Genomic DNA, 19,027 nt, shown 5'->3' on the forward strand with positions numbered 1-19,027 from the left:
AAGGGAAAAACGACAAATAACATACAAGGGAACTCCCATAAGGTTAACAGCTGATTTCTCAGCAGAAACTCTGCAAGCCAGAAGGGAGTGGCATGATATACTTAAAGTGATGAAAGGGAAGAACCTACAACCAAGATTACTCTACCCGGCAAGGATCTCATTTAGATTTGATGGAGAAATCAAAAGCTTTACAGACAAGCAAAAGCTACGAGAATTCAGCACCACCAAACCAGCTCTACAACAAATGCTAAAGGAAAGTCTCTAAGTGGGAAACACAAGAGAAGAAAAGGACCTACAAAAACAAACCCAAAACAATTAAGAAAATGGTCATAGGAACATACATATCGATAATTACCTTAAACGTGAATGGATTAAATGCCCCAACCAAAAGACATAGACTGGTTGAATGGATACAAAAACAAGACCCATATATATGCTGTCTACAAGAGACCCACTTTAGACCTAGGGACACATACAGACTGAAAGTGAGGGGATGGAAAAAGATATTCCATGCAAATGGAAATCAAAAGAAAGCTGGAGTAGCTATACTCATATCAGATAAAATAGACTTTAAAATAAAGAATGTTACAAGAGACAAGGAAGGACACTACATAATGATCCAGGGATCAATCCAAGAAGAAGATATAACAATTATAAATATATACGCACCCAACATAGGAGCACCTCAATACATAAGGCAACTGCTAACAGCTATAAAAGAGGAAATCGACAGTAACACAGTAATAGTGGGGGACTTTAACACCTCACTTACACCAATGGACAGATCACCCAAAATGAAAATAAATAAGGAAACAGAAGCTTTAAATGACACAATAGACCAGGTAGATTTAATTGATATATATAGGACATTCCATCCAAAAACAGCAGATTACACGTTCTTCTCAAGTGCGCACGGAACATTCTCCAGGATAGATCACATCTTGGGTCACAAATCAAGCTTCAGTAAATTTAAGAAAATTGAAATCATATCAAGCATCTTTTCTGACCACAACGCTATGAGATTAGAAATGAATTACAGGGAAAAAAACGTAAAAAGGACAAACACATGGAGGCTAAACAATACGTTACTAAATAACCAAGAGATCACTGAAGAAATCAAAGAGGAAATAAAAAAATACCTAGAGACAAATGACAATGAAAACACGACGACCCAGAACCTATGGGATGCAGCAAAAGCAGTTCTAAGAGGGAAGTTTATAGCTATACAAGCCTACCTCAAGAAACAAGAAAAATCTCAAGTAAACAATCTAACCTTACACCTAAAGAAACTAGAGAAAGAAGAACCAACAAAACCCAAAGTTAGCAGAAGGAAAGAAATCATAAAGATCAGAGCAGAAATAAATGAAATAGAAACAAAGAAAACAATAGCAAAGATCAATAAAACTAAAAGTTGGTTCTTTGAGAAGATAAACAAAATTGATAAGCCATTAGCCAGACTCATCAAGAAAAAGAGGGAGAGGACTCAAATCAATAAAATCAGAAATGAAAAAGGAGAAGTTACAACAGACACCGCAGAAATACAAAGCATCCTAAGAGACTACTACAAGCAACTTTATGCCAATAAAATGGACAACCTGGAAGAAATGGACAAATTCGTAGAAAGGTATAACCTTCCAAGACTGAACCAGGAAGAAACAGAAAATATGAACAGACCAATCACAGGTAATGAAATTGAAACTGTGATTAAAAATCTTCCAACAAACAAAAGTCCAGGACCAGATGGCTTCACAGGTGAATTCTATCAAACATTTAGAGAAGAGCTAACACCCATCCTTCTCAAACTCTTCCAAAAAACTGCAGAGGAAGGAACACTCCCAAACTCATTCTATGAGGCCACCATCACCCTGATACCAAAACCAGACAAAGACACTACAAAAAAAGAAAATTACAGACCAATATCACTGATGAATATAGATGCAAAAATCCTCAACAAAATACTAGCAAACGGAATCCAACAACACATTAAAAGGATCATACACCACGATCAAGTGGGATTTATCCCAGAGATGCAAGGATTCTTCAATATACGCAAACCAATCAATGTGATACACCATATTAACAAATTGAAGAATAAAAACCATATGATCATCTCAATAGATGCAGAAAAAGCTTTTGACAAAATTCAACACCCATATCTGACAAAAACTCTCCAGAAAGTGGGCATAGAGGGAACCTACCTCAACATAATAAAGGCCATATATGACAAACCCACAGCGAACATCATTCTCAATGGTGAAAAACTGAAAGCATTTCCTCTAAGATCAGGAACGAGACAAGGATGTCCACTCTCACCACTATTATTCAACATAGTTCTGGAAGTCCTAGCCACGGCAATCAGAGAAGAAAAAGAAATAAAAGGAATACAAATTGAAAAAGAAGAAGTAAAACTGTCACTGTTTGCGGATGACATGATATTATACATAGAGAATCCTAAAACTGCCACCAGAAAACTGCTAGAGCTAATTAATGAATATGGTAAAGTTGCAGGATACAAAATGAATGCACAGAAATCTCTTGCATTCCTATACACTAATGATGAAAAATCTGAAAGAGAAATTAAGGAAACACTCCCATTTACCGTTGCAACAAAAAGAATAAAATACCTAGGAATAAACCTACCTAGGGAGACAAAAGACCTGTATGCAGAAAACTATAAGACACTGATGAAAGAAATTAAAGATGATACCAACAGATGGAGAGACATACCATGTTCTTGGATTGGAAGAATCAACATTGTGAAAATGAGTATACTACCCAAAGCAATCTACAGATTCAATGCAATCCCTATCAAATTACCAATGGCATTTTTTACGGAGCTAGAACAAATCATCTTAAAATTTGTATGGAGACACAAAAGACCCCGAATAGCCAAAGCAGTCTTGAGGCAAAAAAATGGAGCTGGAGGAATCAGACTCCCTGACTTCAGACTCTACTACAAAGCTACAGTAATCAAGACAATATGGTACTGGCACAAAAACAGAAACATAGATCAATGGAACAAGATAGAAAGCCCAGAGATTAACCCACGCACCTACGGTCAACTAATCTATGACAAAGGAGGCAAAGATATACAATGGAGAAAAGACAGTCTCTTCAATAAGTGGTGCTGGGAAAACTGGACAGCTACATGTAAAAGAATGAAATTAGAATACTCCCTAACACCATACACAAAAATAAACTCAAAATGGATTAGAGACCTAAATATAAGACTGGACAGTATAAAACTCTTAGAGGAAAACATAGGAAGAACACTCTTTGACATAAATCACAGCAAGATCTTTTTTGATCCACCTCCTAGGGTAATGGAAATAAAAACAAAAATAAACAAGTGGGACCTAATGAAACTTCAAAGCTTTTGCACAGCAAAGGAAACCATAAACAAGACGAAAAGACAACCCTCAGAATGGGAGAAAATATTTGCAAACGAATCAACGGACAAAGGATTAATCTCCAAAATATATAAACAGCTCATTCAGCTCAATATTAAAGAAACAAACACCCCAATCCAAAAATGGGCAGAAGACCTAAATAGACATTTCTCCAAAGAAGACATACAGACGGCCACGAAGCACATGAAAAGATGCTCAACATCACTAATTATTAGAGAAATGCAAATCAAAACTACAATGAGGTATCACCTCACTCCTGTTAGAATGGGCATCATCAGAAAATCTACAAACAACAAATGCTGGAGAGGGTGTGGAGAAAAGGGAACCCTCTTGCACTGTTGGTGGGAATGTAAACTGATACAGCCACTATGGAGAACAATATGGAGGTTCCTTAAAAAACTAAAAATAGAATTACCATATGACCCAGCAATCCCACTACTGGGCATATACCCAGAGAAAACCGTAATTCAAAAAGACACATGCACCCGAATGTTCATTGCAGCACTATTTACAATAGCCAGGTCATGGAAGCAACCTAAATGCCCATCAGCAGACGAATGGATAAAGAAGTTGTGGTACATATATACAATGGAATATTACTCAGCCATAAAAAGGAACGAAATTGAGTCATCTGTTGAGACGTGGATGGATCTAGAGACTGTCATACAGAGTGAAGTAAGTCAGAAAGAGAAAAACAAATATCGTATATTAATGCATGTATGTGGAACCTAGAAAAATGGTACAGATGAGCCAGTTTGCAGGGCAGAAGTTGAGACACAGATGTAGAGAATGGACATATGGACACCAAGGGGGGAAAACTGCGGTGGGGTGGGGATGGTGGTGTGCTGAATTGGGCGATTGGGATTGACATGTATACACTGATGTGTATAAAATTGATGCCTAATAAGAACCTGCAGTATAAAAAAACAAACAAAACAACTAATACTAAACTTTCATTGGGTTATTTGTATGGAAATATGTTAATATAAATGTTTCAGACATTACATGAAATTTCTAAAAATCTTAAAAAAAAAAAAAAATAATATTAATGTGTATTCTGCTCTTGTGGAGTGGAATGTTCCATAAATGTCACTTAGGTCAAGTTGATTGATAGCGCTAGTCAAATTTTCTATACCCTTGCTGATTTTCTGTCTTAGTTCTATCAGTATTGAGAGAGCTATTGCAATCTTTGACTATCTTTGTTAATTTTTCTTGTTCTCCTCGCAGTTCTGTTTTCGCTTCATCTGTTTTTAAGGTTTATGACTGAGTGTATAAACATTTAAGATTGTTATGAGCTGTTGAAGAATTTATTTTTTTTGTTATTGTGAAAGAACCTTCTCATCTCAGGAAATATTTTCTGCTCTGAAATATACTCTGTCTGATATGAATATAGCCACTTCAGCTTTCATTTGATCAGTGTTAACATGGTATGTCTTTTTCTAGTCTTTTTACTTTTAATTCATTTGTGACTTTAAAATTGAAAGTGCTCCTTATATACAACTTATAATTGTGTCCTGCTTTTAAAAACTCTATCTATGACTTTTAATTGGAGGATTTAGACTATTTACATTCACTGTGATTACATTATTAGGCGTGAATCTATCATCTTACTGTGTTTTCTATTTTTCCCTCTGCTTTTTGTTCTTTTCCTTTTTTTGCCTCATTTTGGACTAATTGAATTGTTTATGATTTTATTTTATCTCATTTGTTGGCTTTTTAGCTACAATTTTTTGTTTTGTTATTTTAGTGGTTGCTCCATGGTTTATGATATGCTCCTTTACCTTATTGCAATCTGCCTTCAGGTGACATTAAAACATCCCATGTATAGCATAAGGATCTTATCACATACTTGCATCTTTCCTTCTGAGTTTTGTGTTATTTTTATCTTACGTTTTACATATATTTTAGGCCTTTCACTACATTATTATTTTTTTTTATTTTAACAGTCTACGATCCTCTAGACATTTAAATAACTAGAAAAAAAACTTGTATATTTGCTTATGTAGTTACCATTGTGAGACAATTCTTAATGAGTTTCCCATATTTCTGAACATCTTGTGAGCAAAGGCACTGGAAGCTTTTTCTAGACTATCTTTCCAAGGATGTTTATATAATGAACAGCCTTCAATGAGACTAAAATAATGCCTCCTGCTGGTACAGAGGGCATGGGTTTTGCTATCTTTTATACTAAAGATAATGATTTCCTCCTGGGCAAAGTTTGGACAGATTTGCTTGCAGTCTATAAAAAAAATTATTTTACTAAATTCAGGGTTTCTTGCTTACAAGGAACCATGTGCCTCAGACATCTAGGCCAACCTGCTTTACCACACAGACCTTGGATGGCATGGAGACCTGGCACAAACATGAAGCTCATGCTGCTTGCTGTGTTATGAGTAATAAAGTTCTTTGTCTCTGACCCAGGAGTCTTGTATCTTCCGCCAGCACACATGAAACTGTGGAAGGCTAACCTATTAACTTGCAAAAAGAGTAAAAGCTCAGACCATTCACAGTTCTTGATAATTACTATTTCTGGGATGCTTCATTCCTTTATGTAGATACAGATTTTCATCTGGTATCATTTTCCTTCTGCCTGAAGGACTTCCTTTAAGATTTCTTGTAGTGTGGGACTGCATGTGATGGATTCTTTCATTCTCTGTATGTTTGGGAAGTTATTTTTTTCTGCCTTCCTTTCTGAACGTTCTATTTGCTGAGTATAGGATTCTAGGGATGCAGTTTTCCTTTTTTAAATTTCAGTATTTTAAAACCATTCTTCCACTATCTTCATGCCTGTATGGATTCCTATGAGACATTTTTTATTATATTTTTTCTGTGCGTGATGTGTCTCTGGCAGCTTTAAAGATTTTCTCTTTATAATTGGTTGTGAGCAACTTGATTATGATAATCTTGATGTTCTTTTGTTTACAGTTTTTGTGCTTTGGATTAAGCTTCTTGCATATATAGGTTTGTAATTTCCATCAAATTTGGAATTTTCTTGAACCATTATTCTTCACTTATTTTTACTTTCCTCCATTCCTCTTTCCCTTTCGTTTGTGGACTCTATAGATACATTGAGCCTCTGGAGTTATCCCAGAGTTCATAGATTTTCTTTCCACTTTCTTTTTCAAATTATTTTATTTTGGCTAGTTTCTATTATTATGACTCCAATGTAACTAATCTTTTCTTCTGCGATAATTAATCTGCCATTAATCCCATTCAATATAATTTTTCATCTCACACATTGTAGTTTCCACTTGCAGAGCTTTGAGTTGTTTTTTGTTTTTGTTTTTTTTTTTTACATCTTCTATGTCTTCATTTTGAACATCTGGAATCAGCACCAGGACTAGGATGAGACATGAGACATATCTGGGGCACAGATTTTAGGAAGGCACTCACCCTCAGGGATGTGCAAGTGCTAAACTCACTCTATTGGGAATACAGTTATAATACTTCTTTTAATGTCCTTGTCTGCTGATTCTCCTATCTGTGTTAGCTCTGTGTCTGTTTCAATTGATTGATTCATTTCCTCTTTGTAGGTCATAAAAAAATCTGTAAGGTTGTATAGCAAAACCTGTTTCTCTCTTTTGGGCAGTCATATTTCTTAATTTAATCTCATTTATTTACACTGCCTACCCTATTAAATCAGGCACATATTTCTTATGTAGTTATATATCATGCAACTTATGTTAACATTTAATTTTGGAAAAAAATCTTAAACTTACAGGGAAGTTGTAAAAATAATACAGTAGACTCCCAAATAGCCTTCACCTTAATTTACAGTTCTTCACATTTTTCCACAGAAAGTAAGTTGTAAATATTATTGTGAAATTATTTTAATCCTACTGGCACTTGTGAAGAATAATATATCAAATGTCTGTGACCTTAGTCCCAAAAGCATGGACTACTGCCCTCATCTACATCACTTATTACAAATTAGTGCTACTGGCCAAAAAGCATCCGGGGTAAGGTTGTGGAATGACGAAAGTAAACTCATCACTATTATTCAGGGAAAGACAGCATTATACTGTGCTGGTGATAAGTTAGAACACGCTATTCAAATATAAATGGGAGCATAACTCTTGAAGATAAAAATAGTCCCTGCTTGTTCCTTTGGCAAAATCTATGCGATCAATCTGTTTGCTTCCATCTGTAGCTTCATGCCTATGTGTTTCCTTTATCATAGCATCAATTCCTCTTCAAACAACATAAGGCCTTGGGAACATGGGGTTAAGGCAGGGAGAAAAGAACGCCATAAGCACCAAAATATTTAAACTGGATGTCGCCAGGGTATTTCCCAAGTTGGAGATGTCTAATGAAGAGAAATGGCGTGGGTGTTGGATCTCATCCCCACTCCAATTTTATAAGATCAGTTGAGCAGATTTACATTCTTCTGATTGTTTTTTTTTTCTTGGAGACTTGACTCCTGAAGCCGTTTTGCAGCATCAGGAAAGGCAGTCTTAGGATGCCATTTGTAGTTGAAGCCTGGGGCCTCTGTCACATCCCCTCAACCCTGCTCTTCTGTTTCAGTGCAGCTGCAGTGGACAGTTCTCTTTGCTCATAGACTCACCTTAATGTCAGTCCCCAAGCAAGCAGATGTCTTTCTGTATTCTGCCCTGTGTCCTTCTTAGACACGGCAGGAACTCCTGTGGCCCACATGAAAACATGGAGCAAGAATCTGGGAGAGTTCACGTCCCCAGGGAGCAACTCTCAAACAAGGGGAGTTGGTGGATAAAAACTTCCATGTCTCAGTTTTCAAGGAGGGCAGCTCTTGGAGGCATTGGGCACATCAAGAGAGCATGGTCTACATTACTGATCTTTCAGTCTCACCCTCTCTGTCCCCTCACTCCTGCTTCCTGGGATAAACTACCAGCATCCTAAGCTTTGTCTCTGGCTCTGCTTTTGGGAAACCTAAAATAAAACAGCATTCACTCCTTGGATATATTTAATGCCTGATTTACTGAAGGCAACTGGATTTAACTCTGCTTGTTTTATCGAATGCCCACAAAAGCAAGGGCAATGGCTATTTCATCCACCATTTTATCCCCAGAGCCCAGCATAATTGCTTGAGCAAAGAAATCCTTGGCTAAAAAAATAAATTAGTTAAAATGAGGCAAAAGAAAAGTCATTCCTTGTTCATAATTTTTAAAAAATAACATGAACCCCTCTTAGAGTTGCATAAATACCACTCAAGAATCCAGCTTCTGCCAATCGCTGCTGAATATGAGCATAAAATAGATAAATTTTCTGAGCTGAGGAGATTGCTCTTTAAACTGAACAAAATAGTATTTTTAAGGGTAGGTGACTGTATTTATAAAGACATCTTAATAAACTCTCAATTGCCTCCTTACTTTCCCTAGTGCCTGAATATTTAGCATATAGACTTAGTATGTTTACGTAGATATCTCAAGTATATTTATAAATATATCTATAGAGATGTAGTTTGTTCTGTCTCCTTTTCACACCATAAGAATATAAAACAGTATGTTTCCACTTTGGTCAAGAAAAGATAATTTTGCTAAACCAATTATTTGGCTGGTTCATTAGGCAATTTTCAAACCTAATAACTATGAGCTAGTTAATGCCTAGACTACGTCATCTTCCATGTCTAACCTAGCTTTTCCCTAAACTCTGATGAAGGAATTATTTCCTCCATCATTTCTTATTCCCTTTCATTTGAAATGTCTTTTGTACTCTTAACTATTGTTTCAGGTTTGGTCTGAGAGTCAGAAATCCTACAGATTCTTCTCTTTTCTCAAGTATCAGCAGGCTAGAGATCCAGGTCTGCTTATTTTTCATTGAACTCCAAAGGTAAAACTGCTGTGTAACTTTCTCTGTAAAATGATTGGGACTTTCATAACTGGACCAAATCTCAACGAGTAATTTTAGTTTAGCTTCTTTCTCCAACCCTATCAGGGGATTGTGTGCCTCTGTGTGTGTGCATGTGTGCACGTGTGTGTGTGTGTGTGTGTGTGTGTGTGTGTGTGTGTTTGGGTTGGAGGATGTGAGGTTAGAGGAGCCCTAGCCTCCAAGTTAAGGACATCTTTTAGATTCCAACACACTACACTGTGTCTCTTACCCTGCTGCTGATGCCCTTCGATGGCTTGCACGATCTGACAATTGTCTTCCGCGTTGCACATTTAGTTCACAATAGAAACTCCTGGTGATCTGGATTTTTTAGCTGCTCACAGACTACAGGTTGCAATTCTGATCTTCAGGTAAACTCTCTGTGTCTTGAGTTTATTATCTATTTTTATGCCTTCTTTTTGATCAGATTCCATAGTTCATATTCATTCCATATTTCTTACCAGCCTGCAGTTAATCTCGTCCAGTACTTCTCTCTCATTTTATTCTTTATGTGGGTCCCATAACTCATTTCAGGCTATATCCAAACTCAGATTTCTAAAAAATAAATTATAAATTGTTTTCACTACATCACATATCTCCCATACGGTAGTAGTGGTTACTTGCCATTCATTCATTCTTTCATTCATTCAACCAGTATGTATTGAACGCCTCACTTGAGGAACAGCTGGGTATTCTTTAAATAGCTTGGAAGTTGACGTGCACATTGAACTCTGGCAACCACCTCAATTTTGTATGACATCAGCTTGATAAAAGTAAAATTTGATTTGGTAGCACAAGGGTTCGATTTGAAAACTCTTAGATAGTGGCTAAATTTTAAAAATCACTTTTTAAAATACATGATGAAAATTGGAAAAAGGCACTTTGGGGGAATGACATTGAGAAACCATGAGAAGGCCAGAGGAAGGCCTAAGGTGTAGGATAGAGGTCAGGGTGAGGGAAGACAGTGCAGTGCTGGGATAGGGATGGCTGGAACTTTGTGTTTGAATAGGATGGAACTGTGACGCCATCGATAAATGTTGAAGAAGTCATGATAAATGCTCCAAAGTGTGTTTGGAAACTGCAATGACTTGTTCCTCCAAGGGTCAGATCAAACAACATTTATCTAAGAGAAGGAACTGTGGCTTCTGCCTGTAGATTTTGCTAGAAATTTGCTAAGAATTCACCACTCTTTCGATTTCCATTTCCAAGGATGTATTCTACTTCACTGCTGAAATTTGCTTGCTCCAGTCTCTCCGTCAGAGCACTGAGATTAGAAGGCAAAGTCTTCGACCCGGAGTCCCATTTTCATGTTGCTCAGAGTGTCCCCAGATACCTGAGGTACCAAGCTTTTCTCATAATTAGAATGGGGTCTGCTCATACTTGGACCTGTGAACAATTCTGCCTTCTAAGTTACTTACGTTTGTAATTGTACTCAAAATTGTGGTAGCCAAAAATGTTGTGCTATGTTTAATAACAAAAGTGTGGTTAAGAACATATAAATATTAAGAACAAAAAAACAGGAATGACAAAAGAACACAATATAGTGTCAACTTCATGCTGTAAACAGGTGACATATAGAAAGTCTGAGTCCGGAGTGTGAATGGTCTGTAAGAACTGGATGGGGCAGAGCTGTGGGAAGGATGAACTGGGAGTGACTCAAGGAAGCTGACGTCAACAGAGAACCTAAAAGACCATAAAAATGTTTGATTTGGGGAGAAGCATCTAGGAGCAAGTACAATCAGCTTGGTGTTTTCAGGTGACTTCCTAAATGCAGTAGAATAATTTTTTTTTTTTTTTTCTGTTCCTTCTTTTGAGAAACAGCAAGCTTGAGGAAATTGCTTTAATCACTGTAGTTGTAAAACAAGTCATAGGTGAGAAGTTAGACTTATGTGCTAATAATAAACACAGCAACATTCCATCATTTTATTTTAGCTACTGTATCTATTGACCTAAGTGGCTTAATTTGCACACAATATCTACTCCTTGCAAAAAGCGTTGGTAATAGGAGGTCAAAAACATTTGGTATGAAATTAATTAACCACCTTCTAAGCAAGTTTCCCCAAAGCATCAGTTTTGCCTTAGGATAGGGTCTGAGAGCGTTTGAAGTGGAAGTGTTCCTTACAAGAGAAAAAGAATATTGGAAAAGAAATTAAGACTGAGGGGAAAAAAAAGTGTTTCAGCACAGATGGCCTGGTTTGTGATGGGAAAAGAGGTCAGGTGTAATATAGTATTCCGTTTCATTTCTAAAATGAAAAATGCCTACATATTGGCAAGAAGGTCTGGTCTCCTGATTCAGCCAAGGAGGTCAAGTCGAAACTTTATCTTTTAAAGAAATAGATCATGTAATTTGTTGCTTGAGAGTAATTGAAAGTTGGCACAATTGGAGAACCGTTTCCCCTGAAGACTCACTGCTCTTAAATTGAGCAAATGTCAGAAGCAGACATTTAAAAGCTAATGTTTGTCTTCTAATTCTCAAAGACTTTATTGTGTGTGTTTCCTGTGGATTTGTGTACATGAACTTTCCTAGGCTTGTGTAAACCGTTCATACCAGGCTGCCTCTGACCACTGATCCCTTAAATAGAAGCAGCATTTCAGAAACTATTAGTGGACTTGGAATAGAAGGAATGGTTAGAACAGTGATTTGTAACTCTTTCAGACCCAATGCCCTCTTTTTATAACAAGCATTTTCTATTTATTAGTGTTCTATTTTCATCAATTTTTTAAAAAGAGAAACGTAAAATATAACACAAATAAGGACCTTAATTGATTTAAGCCTCACTTTTTCCTTGTGTAAGAAAATTATACCTATTTACAGGTGGCTAAATGTATCCATCACAGTTCTCTTTTTTTTTTAAGAATATTTGCATCGATACGATTTTGAGCTTTCTAGAAAAATATCACTGACATTAACAATGTTTGGGGGGAAGATAAAAGAATTTTTTGTTATTGTTGCCGTTTGATTTTTCTTTGAAAATATCCAATTAAAACATGTGTAGGGCTTTCAACACGCAAGCACTGCTAAAAGGCTTTCAACATAACCAGCACTGCCACACTGTGTATCTGCCAGCCCTCAATACCCGCTCCTTAGAGATAATTCTCCTCAACTCTTAGCTGTTTATTCTGGTACATATACCTCAATAGTTTTAAACAATATGTTTGTACCACTGTTTCTTTTTGAAGCTTTACTGAGGTATAATTGATAATAAAATTATAATATATTTAAAGTTATATACACATACATTGACTACACATACGATGAATTGACACACACATACAATGTGAAAGGATTCTCCCATCTAGTTAATTAGCACATCCATCCCCGCACACGGTTACCTTTGTGTGTGCATGTGAGAACATCTAAGTTCTACACTCATAGCAAATTTCAATTGTACAACACAGTGTTATCGACTATAGTCACCATATTACACATTAGATTTTCAGAAATTATTCATCTTAAAACCTTATTTGTAAAAAAGAAAAATTGTAACTCTGTGTGATAATGGATATTAATTAAACTTATTGTGGTAATCATTTTGCGATATATGCACATACCAAATTATTTTGCTGTACACCTAAAACTAATACAGTGTTACCTGGCAATTATATCTCAATAAAAAGATGAATAAGGTTTTGTTAATTTTTAAATATCTTAATTTCCATACAGTAAAATTAGCTTCTGTTTTGATGTACAGTTTTGAGTTGTCATACATGTATAGATTCACATAAGCACCATCACAATCTGGTCAAACAGCAATTCCAATACACCAAAAAATTCCTTTATCCTGACCAGACCTTAGCCCTCACCCTAACCCCTGAGAACCACTGATCTATCTGTAACCTGTCGCAACAGTTTTGCTTTTTCCAGAATGTTGTATAAATGGGATCGTACAGCATGTAATCTGCTGAGACTGGCTTCTGTTGAGGGTCAGTTCTCCCTTGCTTTTCTACAGGTCTTGTGACAGCTTTTGTTGTAGACTATCTTTCTGAGGCTCTTTGTTATGATAATTTCAAGACTGTTTGGTAAGATAGAGGCAGAGGGAAGATTTATTCCCTAACCATGATTTTAAGGATTAGGTCTCCCTATAAGCAAAAGTTGGGCAGGATTGCTTGGAGCCCCCTTTTATAAGATTGGGGTTTTCTAAGGTGGCATCCTCAGCTGTGACAAATATCAGCTGGGTGTTTTTTTTTTTTTTTTAAGCCTGCATTTGCCTTGCATTTTGCCCATGGGTTAGGGGCTAGGGGAACAGATTCCAACATGAAGTTCATGCTGGCTGCTGTGCTGTGAGAAATAAAGTCCTTTGTCTCTGACCCAGGAGTTTCCTGTTTTCTGTCCCCTTCTATGAAACTGTGGCAGGATAAATTGTTAGCTTGCAAGCCAAGTAAGACCTCAGACCCTTCACAATTCTTGATGCTTCCTCCATTTAGCAAAATGCATTTTAATTCATTATGTTGTGTGTATCAGTAGTGTATTCGTTTCCTAGGGCTGCAGTAACAAAGTACCACAAACTGTGTGGCTTAAAACAATACAAATCTATGGTCTTCCAGTTCTCCAGGCTAGAAGTCTGAAATCAAGGTTCCAGCAGGGCCATGTTCCCTCTGAAACTTGTAGGGGAATCATTCCCTGTTTCTCCCTTGTTTCTGGTAGTTTGCCGACAATCTTTAGTGTTCCTTGGCTTGCAGCTTTATTACTGCAATCTCTGCCTTGGTCGTCATGTAGCAGTCATTCTCTTTGTGTTTCTCTGTCTTTACATGGCTGTCCCCTTATATGGGCACCAATCATATTGGATTAGAGGTCCATCCTACTTCAGTTTTACCTCATCTTAATTAATTACATCTGCAACAATTCTATTTCCAAATAGGGCCACATTCTTAGCTATTGAGGGCGGAACTTCAATATATCTTTTTTGGGCGACACAATTCAACCCATAACAAATAGTTTGTTTCCTTTTATTACTAAGTAGTATTCCATTGAATTGGATGTATCACAGTTTGTTTATCCATTATCTGTTGAAGGACATTTGTGTTGTTTCTGTTTGGGGTAGTTATGTATGAACATAACATTTGTGTACAGATTTTTGTGTGAACATAAATGTTCATTTCTCTAAGGTAAACACCTAGGAATGGGATTGTTGGGTCATATGGTAACTTTATCTGAAACTGTTTAACTTTATGAAAAACTGTTTTCCAGAGTGGCTGTATCATTCTGGATTTCTACCAGAAATGTATGAGCGTTCCAATTGCTCTACATCCTCACAAGCACTTGATACTGTCATTTAAAAAATTTTGCTGTGTGTGTCTGTTTTTGCCATTTGCATAGATGTATAGTGCTTTCTCATTGTAATTTTATATTTCCCTGGTGACTAATGATAGTGACCATTTTTTCACGAGTTTATTTGCCACCAGTATACCTTGTCTGGTGTGTTAGTTCAAATCTTTTGCTCATTTTTTAATTGGTTTGTTTGTTTGTTTGTTGCTTTACTTGGAGAAATTTGTATATATTCTATATATGTCACTTGATAGAGATATGATTTGAACACATTTTCTCCCAGACCATTTTCTTAAAGATGCCATTTACAAAGCAAAAACATTTAAACTATGATGAAGTTCAGTTTATCAATTTTTTTCTTACTTAGCTTATGCTTTTGATGTCATACATGTGAAATCTTTGCCTAACCCAAGGTCACAGAAATATTCTCCTGTGCTTTCATCTAAAGATTTTATACCTTGTGCTTTAAAATTCGAGCCTATGATCCATTTTAAGTTAAATTTTATATAAGTTGTGAGGTTGAATTCACTGTTTTTTTTTGTTGTTGTGTTTGTTTGTTTGTTTGTTTTTGGTCAACAAATCTCCAGTCATTCCAGTATCACTTGCTGAAAAAGTCATCCTTCTCCATTGAACTGTCTTTGCACATGTCTCAATTGACCATTTGTGTGTGTCTATTTCTGGACTATTCTGTTCAAAAGCTTGTAAGTTTGTAATCTTGGATGCAAACTATTATATGGGTATTAATGGGTAAACAACAAGGCCCTATTGTATAGCACAGGAAACTATATTCAATATCCTGTGATAAACCATAATGGAAAAGAATATGAAAAAGAATGTATATACATGTATAACTGAATCACTTTGCTGTACAGCAGAAATTAACACAACATTGTAAATCATCTATACTTCAGTAAAATAAATTAAAAAATAAATACAACCATTGAAAAAAGTAATTTGAGACAAAAAGTATATTATTTTAACCCAAATATTTATTGCTAACTCTTCAAAATTCAGTTAGTAACCCTTCCCTTCCCATTTGTACCAGTCTTAAACTATTGTGTCAAACCTTGTCCAATCCTTACCAGACTCCTCCATGGAAAGATCCACCTTAGCCCAAAAAACCCTCTTACATATTATGCTTTTGTTTTGCTTTTTCTAGATTTACTATGACCCTGCCAAAGTAGTGTTTACATGACCACAGTAAGAAATAAATTAAGAAGTAATTGAAGCTTTGCTTTATTTAATTTTATTTTAGTGGTGTAAGGAAGTGACCCCAGGAGCTGTGATAGTCTTTTGCAACCATGAAGAGAGAAACCAACAGTAGAAGTGTGTGAGAAGAAGCATGGACAGAGCCTAGGTCCTTGACGATGACGTTGAGCCACCAAACTAATCCTGGGACCGTACAGTCTCGTCCACGTCAGTAACTGTAAATGCCCTTATGGTTTGAGCACAGTTAATCAGGTATTTGGTTTCTTGCCGCTGAAAGATCTCCTGATACGAATAACTGATTTGGGTCCCCTTTCGCCTATCATTCTCCTTTTGTGAGCCACCACTCTTATGCTTTAACCATAGTGGTTGACATATCACTGTTTTTCTGGTGGAGCTTCTCCTTTGCTCTTACTTTTTCTACCAGGCTGAGTGCCTTCCAATCCCCTCCCCAACCAACCCTGCCTCGTAGTGATGTGCCAACCAAACGCCATTTCTTCTAGGAGGACTTTCTGACTACACATACCTTCCCAACTCCCATCACACTCACACACACACAGGATCTTCATCTACAGAATATTTATTGTAAGGACCCATGCGACTTAGTATGCAACTGAACATCACACCCAAAAACACAAGTTTATTGAGTGCTTTTTTGTGCCAGGCACCACGACGAGTACTTTATTTGCATTATGCTTTTTAATCCCCAGGATAAGTTTATGAATTAATTACTCTTATTGCCTTTGTTTTACCAAAGGAAAAATGAGGTTTAAAAATGAGAAGCTTAGGAAGCTTCTCAAGGTCACACAGATAACCGGTAAGTAGCAGAGCTATAAAAATTCCAACTCAGGTCTCACTCCACACTGGAAGTCATATAGAGTACACTGCACAAAAGTGAGCATGTGTGGCACAAAATACTGATTTATTTTCATGGCTACAGCATCTTGTGAAAGGAGAGATTGTCTTGAATTTCACTGCGTGCTCCTCTCTGCTGACCCATGCCCAGCACAAAGAGCTACACAATAAACGGGCTAGCTGATCATATAGGAGTCCTTTTCTCTGAGAGCCAGAGCTTCTGCCTGCTTGTCCCAAGTGCCATCCCAGGCTCCAGTTGTGGCCTTCCCCTTTCTATAAAAACACCTATCTATATTAGCCTTTGGTCAGCCCTGTCAGAACTGGGATAAGTTAATTCTCTCTAAGATTTAGCAACTGACAGTGGTTTGTGGTTTCCTTCTCCACTGTGTGTCTTTTAATAAAGGACTTTTGGAGAAAGTGCTGTTGAAGCCAAAGGAATGTCTCTCTCATGGTAAAACTTCAGGTACATTATGAGATTCTTGAAGATTAAACTGCGTTGACTATACATCCAAAAAGTATTTTTTGAACAAATCATAGCAAGCTGGTGGTGATCATGGGTGAGGCTGTTATAGTGGGAGGGGTAATGTGGAGGAAGCAATTATTTCAGTATGAAAGCATTTCCTTCTCTTTGAGACACAGAAGGTTCTTTCATAGATTCTTCACAGAGGAGTGTACAGATTTACCACCCTAGTCTCCTTTTTCTGGTGAAGTCTTATAAACTCAAAAAGACTACCACCTCCTCTCCATAACCTGTCTAGTAGTAGTTGTTGAGGTTTACATAAATACTTAAATAGTTCCTGTATTTTCATCTAAATTCATATTCATTAAGCAACTATATGCAAAAAAAATAAATTCATTATGCATAATTCGGTGTAGCAGCAACAGTGAGTAGTAAAATATTTGTCCATGCCAGACAATCTGTTGAATTGGAAAGATAGGACTGAGTTTTAAATTTGTTATAGAAATAAACTAAGACATGGTTTCTTAAACTTGTCTGATCGTAAGAATTTTGGTGGATGCTTATTAAGATGTAGGTTTCATTCCAGACCTTCAGGCCCCAGGAGAGACTTATGGGAAAGAGTGGGAAAACTGAACTGGGGTAAGTGTTTCCGCTGTCCTTCAATAAGGGTTTGCCACTTGGACTCTGGGGTAACCCTTATCAGGAGACCACGCTGAAAAACATTTTTGTTCTTTTTCCTTTCCTGCCCTTCTTCCAAGAAATGTTATGCCAGGTACTGTACACACTGAGAAAACAAAGATAAGCAACAATTCCTACTGAAGTACCAGACAAAGACAATAAACAATGATACCGTGTATTAAATGCTAAAATAGAGGCAGTACAGGACACTATGCACTTAGGGAGGAGGGAACGCCTGGTCCGAGTATTTAAGGCAAATTTGACATCTGCAAAGGAGAGGTCATTCCACATGGAAGATGCCTGAATAAAGACCCAGAGGCTTAAGGAAACCTGGTGTTTTCTGAGCATTGTTAAATGCCTGGCATGGTTGAAGCTCAAGGTCAGGTTGAGGAAAGTGGGGGTAAATTGGCAAGAGTCAGATTGTGAATGGTCTCACGTGCCACTTTGAAGATGTCGGACTCGGTCCTGTAGACCAGCAGTCCCCAACCTTTTTGGCTTCAGGGACCGGTGTCATGGAAGACAATTTTTCCATGGACTGGGGTGGGGGGATGGCTTTGGGATGATTCAAGCACATTACATTTATTGTGCACTTTCTTTCTATTATTATTACATTGTAATATATAATGAAATAATTATACAACTCACCCTAATGCTGACAGGAGGCAGAGCTCAGGCGGTAATGCGAGCAATGGGGAGCGGCTGTAAATACAGATGAAGCTTCGCTCGCTCACCAGCTGCTCACCTCCTGCCGTGCAGCCTGGTTCCGAACAGGCCATAGACCGGTACCGGTCCGCGGTCCGGCAGGTTAGGGACCCCTGCTGTAGACAATGTGGAGCTATTGGGAAGAAACCTGCATGTCCCCAGCACTTAATGTAAAATGATTTCAAAATATAACTTGATAAGAACCCAAGACTGGAGTTTAAGTCAACTTTGTTCTGAGCTAATAGAACAGTTTCCAGCTTTGCTAATCTAGTGGAGACTCTTTTCAACTAACATCTGATATAGAACACAATGTACAAAATAGATTAAAAGGCTGTTTTGGTTGATGCAGAAACCTCAGCCCCATGACAATATTCCTGTAAAACACGGGGTTCTAGGGAACAGTTTGCAAATCAAAGATCTGTGCTCCCAAGAGGCTGAATAATTAAACGAATATTCAGACTCTTCCTATTGAAGGGTAACTTCAATGTTATCTTTGAAGAGAGCTCCTTCTACTATGTCTAGTATAGCTCCTCCCATGAAGCGTCGTTCAGAACATACTTGCGGCACTGAGTCGACTCTGCCTGGGTTTTAATCCTTCCAGTGAAGGGG

This window comes from Eschrichtius robustus, chromosome 4 (genome assembly GCF_028021215.1).
Source record: "Eschrichtius robustus isolate mEscRob2 chromosome 4, mEscRob2.pri, whole genome shotgun sequence".
NCBI classification, from domain to species: domain Eukaryota; kingdom Metazoa; phylum Chordata; class Mammalia; order Artiodactyla; family Eschrichtiidae; genus Eschrichtius; species Eschrichtius robustus.